The following is an 18210-nucleotide window of genomic DNA, read 5'->3' as shown; positions in this document are numbered from 1 at the left end:
AGATCATTTGGCCAGGGCTTCAACTTCCATTTAAGTACTTGCTCACAAGATGGCAACAACTTTATCTCACAAGATGGCAACTCCTCATATTTTAATTTCCAATTGCTCGTTTCCAATTCCTGTGCAGATTCCAAGAGACAATGAATGTATGCAATTTCAAAATTCTCATCAAAGTTAAAATCACATGGATTGACTAAAAAAGTTTCTAATTTTGGTCTTGAACAATTGTTTCAATCAATTTAACTTCATGCACATCCTCTTCATCCCTAGTTTGCTTACAAGCATTAAAAATATTAACTCAAGGGTCATATTGTCAAAAGATAATTTTAAGACCCCACTTCTACAATTTATCAATGCATTAGAAGTTGCAAGAAATGGGCATCATAAAATCACAGATATTTGAGAATTAGCATTAGAAACAGGATGCATGTCCAAAATAATAAAGTCAACAGGAAAATAAAATTTGTCCACTTGAACCAAAACATCCACAACAACACCCTTTGGTAAAATTATAGATCCATCGGCAAGTTGTAAAATTATGAAAGTGAGTTTTAACTCGCTTAGATCTAATTGCTCATACACTAAATATGGCATAAGATTCACACTTGCCCCAAGATCAAGCAAAACTTTCTCTATTTTTGAATTACCAATCACACATGAAATAGTGGGACAACTTGGATCTTTAAACATTGGAGGTCTATTGTTTTGAATCATTGCACTAATTTGTTCAGTCAAAAATGCCTTCTTATGTACATTAAGCTTACACTTAACAGTATACAAATCTTTCAAAAATTTAGCATATGATGGAATTTGCTTTATGGCATCCAAAAGAGGAATGTTCACTTCAACTTGCTTAAGCACTTTAGGGATTTCAAAATTTTGATTCACTTTTTGAGGGGAAATCAACCTTTGGGGAAAAGGAGCAGGGATAGGACACCTTTCAATTTCATTAGATTTAGACTCAAGGACCTCATCACTACTCTTTATTTTGGAAGACTCATCATGTGTATTGCTTTTAGGAATATCTTTTTCAATGATTTTTCCACTACAAAGAGTAGTTACAGATTTGACTTGACTCACTTTATTTTTAGAGAAACTACAATCATCAACACAAAATTGACCTTGGGGGTTTGGTTGTGGTTAAGATGGAAACTTACCCTTTTCTATTGTGCTCATGGGTGTGGTCAATTTAGTAAGAGTGCTCCTAATGTCATTTATGGCTTGTGAGGTCTGATTATTAATGGTGGATTGAGTTTGCATGAATTGTTGCAAAGTGTCCTCAAGACTCTTCTTTGGAGGGGGATTATAGGGAACAAAATTTGAAGAATCATGTTTAGGAGATGCAACCACATTATCATTCCTCCAACTAAAATTTGGGTGATTCCTCCATCCTGAATTGTATGTCTTTGAATAGGGGGAAGGGTATGATTTTTTCACCATGTTCATAGCATTTGCTTGATCATGCAACACCTCTTTTGAAAGCTGGAATTGTAGGACATTGATTGGTAGGGTCTTCCATGGTCCCACAAATTCTATAAACTTCTTCAATTTTATGCACAGTATTGATTCCATTGACCTTTCTTAATTCCATGGCTCTAAGCTTCCTAGTTAGACTAGTCACCCTAGCACTATGTCATCATCTTCCCTAAGTTGGTACTTACCACCCCCAGAGGAGTTGGTGGATGCTCTAGACCTATCAGAGGTATCAGTGGTATCCCAAGATTGGGCATTCTCAACTAAGAGATCAAAATAATCAAAAGCCTTATTAGGATCTTTATTCAAAAACTCTCCATTGCACATCATCTCTACAAATTGGCGCATCTTTGGAGTTAAACTTTCATAGAAAAAACTAATTATACGCCAAGTTTCATAGCCATGATGTGGACAAGCATTAAGCAAATCTTTAAATCTTTCCCAACATTGATAAAATGTCTCATCATTTTTTTGTGAAAAATTCATTATTTGTCTTTAAAGTGCATTAGTCTTATGAATTGGAAAAAATTTGTTTAAAAATTCAGTTTGCATCTCTTGCCAAGTACCAATTGACCTAGGTCTTAAAGAATTAAGCCAAGTTTTTGCCTTGTCTCTAAGAGAAAAAGGGAACAGCTTCAACCTAATGGTCTCTTCATTACATGATTGGTCATGGAAGGTAGAACATACCTCCCCAAATTCCTTAAAGTGTAGGTAAGGATTTTCGAAATCTAAGCCATGAAATTTAGGAAGTAATGTAATCATACTGGGCTTAAAATTAAAATTATTTGCATTAGTTGGAAAAATGATGCATGATGGTGCACTACTCCTAGTAGGTTGCAAATAATCTCTAAGAGTTCTAATGGGTTGGTGAGCATGGAAGTTTTCATTATTTAAATTATTCTCATCACCATGATTACTCTCTAAGTCCGCCATGATATCATGCGTGTGAGAATGTGTGAAAGAATCAGATAAATTGCTAAACAAATTATTAGACTCAATTCTAACCAACCAATTATTACTATCACGAAACCAAATACGCATGCAATAGTAAAGCAAGAAAGAAAAAGAAAATGAAAATAAAACAAAAGAAAACAAAATACCCTTAACAATAAAAAGAAGTAAAAAAAAAGAAGAAAAACTCTAAAAGAAAACTAAACTACTTAAAAAGAAACGAGTTGGAGAGATATTACCAAATATGTGAAGAAATTTAATGCCGAAAACCTCTCCAAACAAAGTGGAACGCTTCTCTAATCGCCTAATCCCCGGCAACAGCGCCAAAAGCTTGCTGCGACTTAAATAATGCTCCCAAGTGCAGGATTGTCGCGAAGTAATAACTCGGAAAGTCTGAGGTTAAATCCTTAGGGAAAAGAGAATTAATTAGCAAACCACAAGAGAATAAAACTAAAATAATAAAGTTTAATTGAAGATATTTTTAATAGTTTAGTGATAGTAATTTAAATTGAGAGAAAATAACAATATATTAAGACACTAAGGTTTAGGGATCCACACACAACACATCTATCAGTAGTCTTAACAATATTTATTTTATAACTCAACTAAAATTCATATGAATGATAATTTTAGTCGGATGATTTAACAATAAAAGCTCAAGAATTAATTGTCTAAGGTAGTTTCATGCAATTGATTGATTTGAGGCAAAACAAAATTAGTGAATTAGTCCACAGGGAATACCAAGCATTTAAAGTGCGCGGAGTCTACGATAAATCAAAGGATTATAAAGAACAAAACACTTTTCTAGATGAGTAAAACAATCAAAAACATAAAAACATAAGTATTAAAACCAATAAATAATTGTTAAGAATATACCAATAAACGGTTGGGTTTCACCCCTTGCCTTAACAAACATAAGTATTAAAACCAATAAATAATTGTTAAGAATATACCAATAAACGGTTGGGTTTCACCCCTTGCCTTAACAAGGCTTCTAGCAAGCCATAACACAAATAAAACTCTAAAAACTATAAAGAAACTTTAAGAAAACCTAAATTATGTTCTACAGCAGCTCTCCTCTGAATTTTTCCCTAAAGAGCCTTTAAATAGGTCAAGAAATCCTATTACAAGTTGAATTCCCGTTTGGAGAAAATCCCAGGTTTTTAGGCTTCACTTAACCGATGTTTTTGGCCCATTTAACTTCGGAATTCGGACTTTTGGTAAACTACAAAGTTGTAGCCATTTAAGTTAGCTTTCCAGCTCAACTTGAATCATCTAGATTGGACATCTGCGCCGAAAGTTATGCTCCAAATACTAACTGGTATGCAAGCTGGAATCTTAATCCGAATTGGACTTGGATTAGGTGTAAATTTCCTTTGATTCCTTACTCCAATTGGAATTGAATTTAATTGGGTTAACCTTCTTTGACTTCATCATGGTCCTTGTAAAATTAAAGTCCATTAGCTTTCTTCTTTGCATAAATCCACTTATTTAATTTCATTATCCTACAAAAGACAAATTCACGCATTAAAATTCAATTAAGCACAAAATTAATTATTCAACATTATTCCAAAATCAACTATAAAATGCATGAAGTAACTCAAAATAAGTATGATAATATTTTCTAATAATGATATAAATATGCAAAATTAAGTTATTATCACACCTCACTTTCACATAAATGGCAGAGAGTATCATTGGATCCTAATCTTAGCATCAAGTTTTCTTTGGTTGGTAGAGAATTTGACCTTATTCTCCAAAGCAGCATCTTTAGTCTCTCATATGCCTTTAGCCTCCATATCTTCTGCGAAGGAACATTAAGTGGAATTGAGGTGGGATTTTCCTTTTGGTCTACTCTATATGCAAATTTGCGAAGAAGGGTAGAGAAATTTGGGACGGAAGAATCATCGATAAAATCTTGTCGAGGAGAAAAACTTAGAGAAAAATTAGTAAAATTACTTCTCGGTATCCTAGAGAAAGCCACTATAACACATACTCAAATTCAAAAAGAATCAAAATTTGCAAGTCTTAAAGGTTAGAATAACCATCTAAGACTGTAATTTTTGAGCTTGCTTGAACCTTATACCATGTCTTAGTGAGCGTACTGTAATCATAATAAAGAAAATTCAATGAAATATTCTCTACTGATTTGAGGATCCCTAACCATTATTTTGTGCTTTTATTATTTTGTTCTCTGCATTACTTTGCTATTTTGATTTGTTGTTCAATACAAATATCCTTGTTTGTTAGTTTATATGTATTGTAGGAAGCATGCCCTATGCACCACTTGATTCTTAAACAGCCTTTTAGCTACGGTGAATGAAAGCCCGATCCACCAAACTACAACTATTCGGCTCGGGATCCTTCGGCCTGAGTGTTGCAAAAAAAGCAACTCTCACATTTTGGCGACTTCACTGGGGACTGGGTAAAGAAGAAGGAAGAAGCAATCCCTTCGCAGAGCATGCCTCCAAGACAAAGGAACAACAAAGGTACTAATGTGCCACTTGCGGCCTCTAAGCCTGTGGGAGAAAACGAGGTAGCTTCCAGACAGAGAGGCGAGGTGCCCCTGGTAGAGCAGGAGGTTGTGTCAGGACAAAGGCACACAAGGCAGGAACCAGACCCCATGGCTTGGATGACAGCAATGTTGAAGGATCTAGAGCAAGAAGTTCACCTTCTCAAAGAAGGCAGGACACAAGAAATTAGGGACAATGTCCCTTCTGTTGGTAACCAAGATAGAACTCAACCAGAAGGAGAGTCAGCAGTGGGAGGGAGAACCAACCCCCAATACTTAACATTGACAGATGTCAGTGCCCTCCTAGACCAAGAAAGGGAAAAACTTTCGGGGATCCCTAAGCAATTCTCTTGGGATCTCCCATTCCCTCCAGAACTTCTTAGCAAGCCATACCCCAAGGGGTATGAACCCCTAAAGTTCCATCCTTTCGACTGAAGAAATGGAAGTGCTGTGGAACACGTTAGTAGGTTCATTCACACTATGGGCCCCTATGCAGGAGATAGAGAACTATGTCTAAGAGAATTTTGCTAAATCCTTAGTGGATAGAGTATACACTTGGTACACCACGCTAAGACCCGGGTCCATCAAAACCTGGGATGAAATGATGGAGAGGTTCTGTGCCAAGTATTAACCTGGTGAGGACAAGATCACTTTCTAGAACCTTTAGATGGTAAGGTAGAGACCTAGAGAGGATCCCGTCCAATTCATTAAAAGATTTGAAGATGTGTCCCTAGATTGCTATGGGGACCACGAAGAAAAGGAGCTCGTAGAAACCTGTATATCCAACATGCTTTTTGATTACAAGCTCAACCTCGAAAATCTATGCATCGCGCAGTTTGCTGACCTGTTACAGAGAACTAGAAGGACAACATAGACTATGAGGACAAAAAGGATGCCAGTATCCCAAGCCATGACAGTATCAGTGGGAGAGAAAAGGAAGAGGCCTAACGGGAAGGTATTCGAGGAACCACCAGTAATCCCATGCACAGCTGAGGAGTTAAACCATGTCTTGGACAAATGGATCGGAGATGGAGTTGTTAGGCCATTTACTGTGTCCAGGCCGCCAACTAAAGAAGAAAGGAAGAACCCTTTGTTTTGCAGGATCCATAATTATGTCAAGCATTCCACCAAGGATTGTTGGACCCTCCGTAGACTCTTCCACAAAAAGCTAAGAGAAGGAACCCTGGAACTCACTCAGAAGGAGCCAGAAGTGCAAAGGAACCTCTTGCCTAACCACAAAGGGAAAGGGATGGTAGTAGTAGTAATCCACGGGAATCCGACAGAAGCAAGAGAATCCGAAGGATCCTTCCACCCGAGCACAGTTAAGACCCTCTAGAAGAATCCTAAGTTCAGGTCATTATTCAACCAACTAGGATTTAGACCAAAAGCAAGAAGGGTGGCCATGGAGTCTCTCATTAGTACAGCAGCAGATTCAGGAACGGAATGCTTCACAACAGAATCACATGCTAGTCGAGCTTTCCTGGAGACAACCAATGCAATAACCTTCACTGACGAGGACATGGAGGTTAAGCATCCAGACCATCGTAGGCCCCTTTATCTAATGGCCACCATAAATTGTGTCCAAATCAGAAAAGCATTGGTGGACATAGGGGCATCACTCAATCTCATAGCCTTGAGTACCCTAGAAACTGTGGGCCTGGTTGACAGAAGGATCCTGGGGGCTCCCATGGAGATAACAGGATTTAGGGGGTTGGTGGAATCAACAAAAGGGTACGTACAGCTGGCCTTGAGGGTAGGGCCAATAGTGGCCCTGACAAGGTTTCATGTGATTAATGCAGAGGTATCTTACCATGTATTGTTGGGACGCCTATGGCTCCATAAACACCACCTTATTCCATCTACGTACCATCAGTGCATTAAAGGGAGATTGAATGGGAGGCCCGTGAGAATCCTTGCCAACTGTAACCCTTTCAGCTAAGGAGAAGTGAACATTGCAGAAACAATGTTTTACGATGAGTTAGAGCCAGATGATGAGAGCCCCACACCTGGTACTCCAGGGGTACCTATCTCAGAAGAAGAAGAAGAAGGAGGAAGAGACACCCGTGACTTGAGAAACCTTTTGGAAAGAAAAAGGCAAAAAAGGGAACTCAGCTCTTCAGGATCCCGAGAGTGTGTGGTGGCGCAAGAACTCGAAGGAAGGTTGATTTATCGTTTGTGAAGGTGCGCGGGACCTGAATGCATCACACAGAAAGGTCCCGGACCACTAAGTTGCATGATGACCCAAGAAGAAATCCCAGAAGAACCAGTCAAGGAAGCCCAAATTCAGCCTGAGGAAGAATTAAAGGAAATAAATTTGGGAACCGAGCTGAGATCCCAGAAGCCTGTCTTTATTAGATGGCATAAGAAAGGGAACAATTGGTGGCCTTACTCCAGAAATACAGAGATGTGTTCGCATGGACCTATGATGAAATGCCTGGTTTAGACCCAGGATTGGTAGTTCATTCTCTTAATGTGGACCCAGAAATAAGACCAGTAGTTCAGCCGGCTAGGGTCTTTCACACCGAGGTAGAAGCTCAGATAATTCAAGAAGTCAAAAAGCTACTAACAGCTAGTTTTATCAAACCCATCCAACACCCTAAATGGCTTTCCAACATAGTGTCTGTGAAGAAGAAAAATGGTCAGATCCGTTGCTGTGTGGACTTTCGTAACCTGAACAAGGTATGCCCAAAAGATGAGTTCCCCCTGCCCAATATCGACCTCCTTGTAGATTCAGCTGCAGGAAGCTCTATGTTCTCGTTTATGGATGGGTACAATGGGTACAACCAAATTCGCATGGCTGCCAAAGATGTAGAGAAAACGGCATTCAGAACTCCAATCAGGAATTTTTACTACATCGTAATGCCCTTTGGCCTAAAAAATGCAGGGGCTACATATCAGCGAACCATGACAGCTATCTTTCATGACATGATATATGAGGAGATGGAAGATTATGTAGATGACATTGTGGTCAAATCAAAGACTAGAATAGGACACCTTCGAGTACTTGAGCAAGTTTTTGAAAGATATAGGAAGTACAAACTACGCATGAACCCCATGAAGTGTGCCTTCGGGGTGTCTACTGGAAAGTTCCTTGGGTTTCTGTTACAGCACAAAGGCATAAGTATAGATCCAGCCAAGGCCACAGCCATCGCCACAATGAAAAGATCGACTACTGTGAGGGAGCTCAAAAGCTTCTTGGGAAGGGTCTCCTATATTAGGAGATTTGTGCCTGGGTTAGCTTCAGTTACGACAGGTTTATCCAAACTGTTGAAAAAGGGAACTGAGTTTGCCTGGGGAACGGAACAACAGGAGGCTTTTCAGAGGATTCAGCAAATCATGAATCATTTGCCCACCCTCCAAGCGCCAGTGCAAGGGCGACCTCTGTTACTATACCTAGCATTAAACTCCCAAGTAATAGGAGCTTTGCTAGTACAGGAAGATGACCAGAGGAACGAGCAGCCTGTTTATTACGTAAGCAGGATGCTTAAAGATACCGAGACCAGGTACCCCAAAATAGAGAAAGCTTGCCTAGTAATCATCTACGCATCCCAGAGGTTGAAAAGGTATTTCTCAGCTCACCAAATCCTTTTGGTGACTAAGTCCCACCCCATAAAGGCACTCCTACACCAGCCCCTTCTCACGGGAAGGATAGCACAATGGCTAGTCCTGCTCTCTTAATATGACATAGGTATCAAAACCCCAAAGGTTGTCAAAAGCCAAGCCATAACAGATCTGCTAGCTCAGTTCCCAAGAAAGGAAGAAAGCCCACTGAGTGAAGAAATCCCTGGTGAGGTGGCAGTAACAGAGATCCCAGGAAAAAAATGGACAATGAGATTCGACGGGTCAGCTACAACAACTTCAAATGGGGTGGGAATCGTGCTAAACTATGAGAATGGGGACACCATACCCTTGTCTTTCAAGCTTGATTTCTCATGCTCTAATAACGCAGCTGAATATGAGGCGTACTTGACTGGGTTGACTATAGCACTCAATATAGGAGTAAAGCATATAAGAGTGTTGGGAGAATCCAATCTTGTAGTTTCCCAAGTGAAAGGTGACTTTACATTACGAGAACAAAGTTTAGCAGCCTACAGGACTTGGGCACAAAGGCTGGAGCTGGAATTCCAAACCTTTAGCATAGAGCATACTCAAATAAGTGAAAACAGGTTTGTTGATGCGCTCGCCACTCTGGGATCCCAAATACCATTCAAAGGAAGGGACACGCTAGTAAGGATAGGAAAGTTAGAATATTCTATTGTAAGGATCCTCCAAGGATGTACCCCGGAGAGTCCAAGCAATGTGATTGGAGGAGTGAAGTCAAAGAAAAAATGAAAAAGGCAGAACCCGGAGGGAACATCAAAGAACTAAAAGATTACACTCAGATAGAAGGGGAATTGTATAGAAGGTTGCCAGGGGGAATCTTGTCCAGGTGTATCAACGAGAAGGAAGGAAAGCTGAAGCTAGAAGAATTACATACCCAAGCCTATGGAATCGCAGAAAAGATCAGCCTATATAAAAGAATGCAACACATGGGATACTACTGGCCAAATATGAACAAAGAGGCAACAACTATACAGGAAAAATGTCAGGAGTGTCAGCTCGCGATAGATAAGGAAGAAAGCTATGTTGTATTTGTTGTAAAAGATTGACGAGTTTCCTTCATAGAATACTTGGATCAAGGGATCCTGCCAACTGACAAGACACTAGCCCACCAGCTCAAGAAACTTGCAGACAGGTATTTCTTGCAGAACGAGATTTTATTCAAAAGGGGATACAGTGGAGATCCCCTAAAATGCCTGGGGCCAAAGGAAGCTAGAGAAGTAGTCAGGGAAGTCCATTCCGGTGATTGTGGGAGTCACCCGGGAAAAAAAAGGCTCCATAAGCAGTTGTTACTGCTGGGATATTACTGGCCAACGATGAAAAGGGACTCTGAGGAGCTAGTCAAAACCTGCCACGCCTGTCAAGTCCTTGGAGATGTGATCCACACTCACCCAAATGCTTTGTAGGATATGACAACACCATGGCCTTTTCATACTTGGGGGCTCGATCTCATAGGGCCTATAAACCCTCCATCCAATGGTTACATATGGATCTTGGCAGTCACGAAGTACTTTACAAAATGGGTAGAGGCCATCCCTTTGAAAAAAGCCACTGGAGCAGCCATAACAAACTTTGTTCGAGGCCACATCATTACAAGGTTCGGGATCCCCAGAAGATTGATCAGTGACAACAGGACCCTATTCATAAATAAAGATATCAAGGGGTTAACTGAGGCATATCACATCAAACATGGAAGGTCTACCCCATACTACCCACAAGGAAATAATCAAGCTGAAGCCACCAATAGGGTGATGTTGAAGATTCTTAAAAAGATGAAGCACGAGTATGGAAGGAAATGGAGTGACCATTTGGCAGATGTACTCTGGGCATGTACGAGCTCTGTAAAAACAGCCACGGGATTTTCGCCATTTTCCCTAGTCTATGGAACATAAGCTATCAGCCCTGTGGAATTAGTTATTCCTACACCAAGAGTGGTCCTTGAAGAAAGCCAAGAAGAAAACGAGGAAGCAAACAATGAAAGGAGATTGGCAGATCTAGAAGGGGTAGAAGAAGAAAGAGAACTAGCCAAGAAGAGAAGCCAGAGGTACCAACAAAGAATGACTAGAACATATGCACAAGCAATACGCCCAAGAACTTTCACTGAAGGGCAGTTGATATTAAGGATGGCAGAACACGTTAGGAGGAACCTAACGAGGCCCTCCAAATTCACTCCAAAATGGGAAGGACCCTACATCATCAGGACAGCCCATGAATGTGGGTATTACTACCTTATAAAAGAAGACGGGACAGTCCTGACAGAACCCATAAATGGGAAATGGCTGAAACAATACTATGCTTAAGGAAGAAGGGATCTCAACATGCTAGGATCCTTTAGCCAACTTCATAACTCGCTATGTGTTTTTTCTTTTATCGTTTTCTTTGCTTTTACTATGAATTTTTGTCTAAATGATTTTGTTCAGGAACCTATGATAGATTGACATTCTATGGTCCGTACTATCTTTGATGATTTTTCCTATGTTCCTTAAATGATGACCATATTTTAATGAAGTTCTCTTTCCTTCAATCTTTGAGTTTAAAATATTGCAAAGTCCAGATTTGGACATAATTAAGGGAGGATATCTGGGTAAAGAAAAAAGGTATATATAATACCTTTTGACACATGACCCAGGATCCACCTCACAGATGATTCTAAATTCCCCACAGATGGTTTCAAGCGCATGGTCTAGGATCACAGGTAAAAGTAAGAGCCCAGGATACCTAGCCTAGCACTTGACAAAAGGGGGACCTGTCAAGTTCATGAACTGGGACCATATCTATAAAAATATGTATGTATGTATATATATATATTAAAGGGAGAGGATACCCAGTGTACCTAGTTCAGTACTTGCACAACAAAGTAACCACCGGGTACTTGATCTAGGACCTACAGTGAAACTTGTAGGAACCATAGCCCAGGACTCAGTAAGTAAAAAAAAAAAAAAAGAAAGAGAAAAGCAATGTATCAAAGAGAAAAGCAAATCCACATGCTATTGAAAGAAATTAGAAGCAGTCTTGAAACACAAACACAGATCTACACAAAAAAGAAGAAGAAGTAGTGTTCAAAAAAAAAAAATATAGAGACTTATACAACCCCAAATTGTTTACACGGATCTAAAAAGGGAGAGGGAAAAGGGTAAGAAATAAGGCCAGCCAACAAGGAGCCATCGGGAGAAATAACAGGCATAGCTGAAGAATAAAGAATTCTCTACCTTTTGACCTTCAAATCTTGCAAAACTTTGTGAGCACGAGCCAAAGTTTCCTCAGCAGCAACGATCTCAACATCTATGCTCCTGGAAGCTTGCCTCTGAAACAGCACACGGGCCAGCAAACGCAGATGATCCAGCAAAAAGGACAGGTTGGACTTGGCCCCTAGAAGATCCTGTACCACCCTTCTCCACTCCAAAAGCTTTTCTTCAGATAAAGAGTCTACAGAAGAATCTCTCAAAGAAACCAGCACAGCACACAGCAATTCCATCAAGATATTACCCAGAAAAACACCCCCCTAAAACTGCTGGTGAAGTCCCCATGACTTTTGAGCAAACTCTCTAACAACGGTAGACCTTCAACAGGGACGGAGAAGCGTAGGAAGCTGCCATAAGAAGACCCAAAGGAATAAAAGTGGCTAGCAGGAAGGCTGTTGAACTCCATAAGATCAAAACAAGCTAAGAAGGTGGAAAGCCTTGAATCAAGATCTAAAGCAACCACTTCTGAGACATCTCTCATCACTGTATCCCCACTTGCAGAAACTAGAAAACCATCAGCCTTTTGTTTTGTTTGAAGATCAGCAATCTGAACAGATCTCACAACTCCCTCAGGAATAACAAACTCAGATCCCTAACACCTGTATCAACACTTACAAAAAAAGAAAAAAGAAAAAAAAAAGACTTAGTTCAAAAAAAAAGAAAAGAGAGCAAACCAGTATCAGCTTCCTGAGGCGGAGCCTCTTCCTCCTACTCCTCTGATTTCTTGGAAGATTCTGGGAAAAGACACAAAGCAAATTGAAGAAAGGGTGAGGAAACTGTGCCGAAACGGCTAAAGAAAGGTAGAGATGCAGGGGGCTTCGCTATAGAAGAAGAAGGCAGGGGAAAAGGTGTAGGGAAAGAAAGGAAGAAAAAGGAAACATAGTAGGAACAATCTACACTCACCTTCAGAATTCTCTAATTCCAAAGAAGAGGCAACACTGGGAACAGACCTCACACTAGCTTGACCTAAAAGGAGAAAGGAAAGAAGAAACTCAAAAAAAAAAAGGGGGGGGGGGGGAAGGGGAGAAAAAATGGGAACAAAAGAGAAATAGAGATAAAACACTATTATAAAGGGAAATACGGCTCACCTATTTGTTTGGATAAAGGCGTGCCTCCCAAAAGTCTCTTTACTTGACAATGTTTGAGGAAATACGGTTTTGATGGAACTGGGAGTTCGCTCTAGCTAAGGACTTTGAGATGCAGGGAGCTTGGAAGCTTTGGGATCCTGAGTAGTTTGGACACCCTACATCGGTTGCCCGGTCTCCTCAACCATGCCACAACTAGGGGGCTCCTCCTCCATGTAACCGTTTCTTCCTCTAAAACCCTTCCACCTAAAAAAAAAAGAGAAGGGGGGAAGGCAAACAATAATAAGTGAAGACAATAGGGTGACATTAACACACAGTACCAGAGCAAACGGAGAGGTATGAACAAGGGAAGTCCATACCACATCATCATCGAACGACTGACTTCCGCCTTTCTGGAAGTTCGACTTGCGTTTGGACTGCAAAGGAAACAATCGCTCATTAGCTAAAAGAAGGAAGTGACTGTAACAATAGTAATAAATATGAAAGAGAGAAGAAGGAAAGAGATCTTGCCCTTCTCTCTCTCTACAGATTCTTTGAGGGTCTTTTGTTTACTACGAGTATGCTTAGAGGGTCCTAAGGGGAGCTGGGATACAAAATCAGAGGATCCTAAAGGACCATGGACTGAAGAAATCACAGGAACCTGGAAAAAAGAAGACTCTACCTTAGTCTTCTTCTGGGTCCTTAAAGCCAAAGGTTGCCCGACTTCCTTGTCTTCCTGAGATACCAACTGTGTCTAGGATTTCCCAATCTTTCTCTTTTTTGCCTCGGAACCAACCTTCACGCCTTCTGTACTTTCTTCAACATCAATTGTTTTCATTTTTTCCGGCCTAATCTCCTTGCCTTTACCCACGGGGGTAGTAGCACCTATTGTCTCCATTGCACCCTTCTTAATAGGTACCCCGGAGGAAGTACCAATAATAAGACCATAACCCAACCAAGTTCCGGGAAAATCTTGTGCATATGTTACCCAACCTCCCCTGGAGGCATGCCATTCTGCGAACCCCATCTTACTACTTATAGCAGCGGAAACAATCCCAACAGTGGGCAGGGATAAGCATCTATTGGATGTTGGAGCAAAGGAAATACTAAGATTAGGGGTTTCCCTAATTGTGCCAGAGCCAACGTAATCAACAAAAGACTTTTGTATTCTTCTCCAGTAGCCAGTATAGCCGTTAGAAGAAAAAACTCCTCTCTGGGAGTTAGGCACTGCAAACTGGGGGCTCCTCCGTGACGAATAGGAGAAGGCCTACAACCTCAAGAAAGGATCCAAAGAGGGGAGAGACGGTACTATATCCTTAAAAACTGGGGGAATATCCTGGTCGAAACCAAACTGCCGAAGCACCCGGTGTGTCGAATAATGAGTATTTCTTGGGCTGCTCAAAGAAGGCACAAGAAGCCAAGAGGGGCTAATGCAAGCAAGGTAAGCCAAATTGCCCTCATCACCACGACACAGATCAAAAGTATTCCCTGTAGAAGTTAAAAAAGAAGACAACACAGAGTTGCAGGCAAAGCCAGGACCAAACTCATGAGGAGATCTCCAATGTAAATTTCCTGCTTGATCAAATAACTTAACAAGGTTGAGGCCACCACCTTTCAAACTAATCCAATGAAAGATGATGGGGAAAGTATCAGTCGAATTACCACAAAGACCCTTAACTATATCGGGGGATCCTTGGAATTTATCCTTCACAAATTTCAAATTCCTGCACTTAGCCAAAGTGGCTAAAGAACGGTCCTACATAAATATCTGGAGAATAGCACAGTGAAGAAATGAAGTAATCACATAACAAGAATCACCCTCGGCCTCATCTCCATGAAGCTGATCTAACTGAGAATAAACATGGCCCAAAAATAGAGGAGCTAAAGGGTACTGAGCACCTCGAGCCAACTTAATCACTAACAGAAAGAAGGTAGACTTAACCCCATACCCCGGGAACTCAATGAACAAAAATTTGCTAAGCCAGAATGCTAGGAAACCAGCCCACCTAACTTCTTTATTCTTCTCACGGGAAAGGGTCATGACCCATCTCCCTATTTTGGCCGGCTTATCGCCGGGAGAGGCAATGCGACCACCAAAATGGCTAAACAACTTATTTTCCACCATGAGATCCTCTTTAAAAAGGCTAATGTCAAAAGGACTCTCATCCCCAAATATCGGGAGAAGGAAGTTGTTGACCACATCCTCCAGGGTAATTGTCAACTCACTAACAAAAAAGGAAAAAGTATGAAGAGAAGGGCACCAATGGCGTACCAGATGCTTGAGCCCTTTAGCGTCTCTGAAACCCTCAAAATTTCTGGAAATCGCCACCGCTTTTATGATACCAGTGCGCTCCAGGCAACCCACAAACTCCTCATCAGATAGTTCCTTATCCACCCAGATGGGCCAACCTTGGATTTTCCTTGGAACAAAATCAAAAAAGATAGGCATCGCCTCTCGAAGTCCCTGCCTAATTTGAAGGTCAAAAATCTCTTTAGGGTCTGGAACTTGGGCGGAACTAGCCTGACCAGAAAACACCCAAGCATGAGGGGACGGAGGAACCTCGCCATGAGACACTTGAGGAAAAAATAAACTGGGAGAGTACCAGGGGTCCCGTAAAGGAAAAGCTGGATGCTCAGTGACTTCGTGAGATTCACTTAGAGCAGAACCAGAAGAACCTTCGCCCTCAGAAGGGCTTGGGGTGCGCTCTCTTCTTTTTCGGGAAGAAGAAGAAGCCATTAAAGCAATGGGAATGATGAGAAGAAAGGGGGATTGGAAGAATGGAAAAGGAAAAACGGGAATAGCAAACTGTTTGAAAAGAGAGAAAAGAGACCTAAGAATGGAAAACTCAGGGAAGCAAAGAGATAATGGGAAACGGCCGCAATAAAAGCGGAAAGAGTAGATGGAGAAGACAGTGTATAGAAAAACGCGCCAGTTGCTGAAATATTTAATTTTGAAGAGGAGATTAATTAGCAGTTATTAATGGAAGTTACGGGGAATGAAAAAGTGGGTAAAGGAAATTTTACACCAAATACTCAACTCCCACGTCCCATGCAAAGGGGAAATTGCAAAATGGAGGAACACGACACGCAGAAAAGACTAAGATAACCAAAAAGCAGTAGGAAAGGCCTAAATCTTGAATAAGAAAGAAGGGAACCCAGGGGTAATTAAAAGAAAATCCTACAGAATCTAAGAAACCCTGAATTACTCACGCATGGGCTTTAGGCAACCCACGAGCTCGGGGGGCTAAATGTTGAGGTCTAAAAAGTCACAGTACCCAAGCCCAAAGAAATAAGCACAAGGGGGTCACGAAAAAGAGAAGAAATGGTAAGCCCAAGAGGCTTGAAGCCCAAAAAAGCATCAAGAAGAAAAAAGGGGAAGCCTAGAAGCTTATGAGAAAAGAAGAAAGAAAAGGAAAAGAAGCCCATGTTAGAGGATTGAAGAAGACAACTGAGCCGGGATCCTTAGAGACTGCCAAAAGGCTCGGATCCCCCCAGGCGTGTAAGCACAGTCAACAAAAGATTAAGAAAGTTCAAAAGAAAAAAAGACAAAAAGAAACACAATGAACAGAGGAGAAGCCACGTCCTTCTCAAGTGCCAAACGACCTAACAAGAAAAAGAAGAAAGAATCAGTGACCTCTCATAGCGCAAGTAGGTAGCACCTCGGGGAACCAGAATGAAGAAATATAAAAAAGGGAATAGCAGCGGAAGACTTTCAAACCGGCAGAGTGGGATTCCGCTCGTTTGAGAAAAAAGATAAAGAAGAAGGACGGCCAAAAGTTGGATCGAGAAGAGCATGACCTCAGCATATTCCGAAATAGGTAGTCAGCCATGGACTTTCAAAGAAACAAAACTAAAAGGAAGGAAAGGATGAAGAACAGGGAAACTAAACCTACTGGGCGATGGGCACAATACATACTCTGGTACCCAGAGGGCAAAATAAGGGAATCAATAGTTCCCCTGAGACTCCAAAATATCACTATAAAAAGGGGGAAAGGATTGCGAAGAAGGGCAGAGAAATTTGGGATGGGAGAATCATTGATAAAATCCTGTCGAGGAGAAAAACTCAGAGAAAAATTAGTAAAATTACTTCTCGTTATCCTAGAGAAAGCCACTATAGCACATACTCGGATTCAAAAAGAATCAAATTTTGCAAGTCTTAAAGGTTAGAATAACCATCTAAGACTATAATTTTTAAGCTTGCTTGAACCTTGTACCATGTCTTAGTGAGCGTACTGTAATCATAATAAAGAAAATTCAATGAAATATACTCTACTAATTTGAGGATCCCTAACCATTATTTTGTGCTTTTATTATTTTTTTCTTTGCATTACTTTGCTACTTTGATTCATTGTTCAATACAAATATCCTTGTTTGTTAGTTTATATGTATTGTAGGAAGCATGCCCTGTGCACCACTTGATTCTTAAACAACCCTTTAGCTGCGATGAATCAAAGCCCGGTCCACCAAACTACAACTATTCGGCCCGGGATCCTTGGGCCTGAGTGTTGCAAAAAAAGCAACTCTCACACCTATCTTGTAGATACTTGAAGTCTTTTGTAGGTGCTTTAGACATGAATAGAGGAGCTCCAAGATAAACTGAGTCTTTTTGAGAGATTTCATTTGCATAGCTTGTTTGATGATCTTGCTACTTTGTTTTTGGGTGGCTTTGAAAAAAAAATATGCCAGATCGCCCCCTTTTATAAGTTGGTCTAACCATGTACAGTACTTATCCAAGCATTCATTGATTGCTAGAGCATCCTTCCTACAAGCTGTTGAGAATAAAATAATATCATCTACATACATAACATGAGTAATGACAGGAACCCTAATATTGGCCTTCACCTCACTAATGTTCTTCTTCCCAAAATCCTTCTCCAACATTCTAGACAATACTTGTCCTAAGATGAAAAGATAAGGAGATAATGGGTCTCCTAGACTCAAACCCCTCCCAGGCCTAAATTGTCCAAACTTACCTCTATTGATCAAAATTTCAAAGGATGCAAAGGAGACACATTCCATAATCCACCTAACAAAAATCCCACTATGGCCAAATTTAATTAAAAAATTAAAAAAAAAAATCCAATCCACCTTGTCATGGCCTTTTTGAAGGTCTAGCTTGATGGCCATCATACTAGATTTTACTTTTCTTGCTCTAAAATTGTGAAGCAATTCATGCATAACAACTTGATTTTCAATTATCCATCTTCTAGATATGAATGCAGATTGGCATGGAGATATCATTTTATGAAGTAAGGGCCTTAATCTAGACACTAATTTTTGCAATTATTTTATATACAATATTGTATAAACTAATAGGTCTAAAATTGTTGAAGGAGGAAGGATTTTGAGTTTTTGGGATGAGTACAAT

General features: G+C 40.5%; 1 non-coding gene and 1 pseudogene across 1 annotated transcript; one reads left to right on the top strand and one right to left on the bottom strand.

Moving 5' to 3' along the window:
* Window positions 1-205: 205 nt before the first annotated feature.
* Window positions 206-1821, bottom strand: LOC115953657 (annotated as a pseudogene).
* Window positions 1822-1870: 49 nt separating this feature from the next.
* Window positions 1871-1977, top strand: LOC115956161. Its single transcript, XR_004084271.1, has one exon. It is a non-coding gene; the product is annotated as a small nucleolar RNA R71 (small nucleolar RNA).
* The last annotated feature ends 16233 nt before the right edge of the window (window positions 1978-18210 follow it).

The sequence above is a fragment of the Quercus lobata genome, chromosome 1, assembly GCF_001633185.2.
Source record: "Quercus lobata isolate SW786 chromosome 1, ValleyOak3.0 Primary Assembly, whole genome shotgun sequence".
Lineage (NCBI taxonomy): Eukaryota > Viridiplantae > Streptophyta > Magnoliopsida > Fagales > Fagaceae > Quercus > Quercus lobata.
The sequence above is the reverse complement of the archived record's forward strand: the minus strand, read 5'-3'. Positions and strand labels throughout refer to the sequence as shown.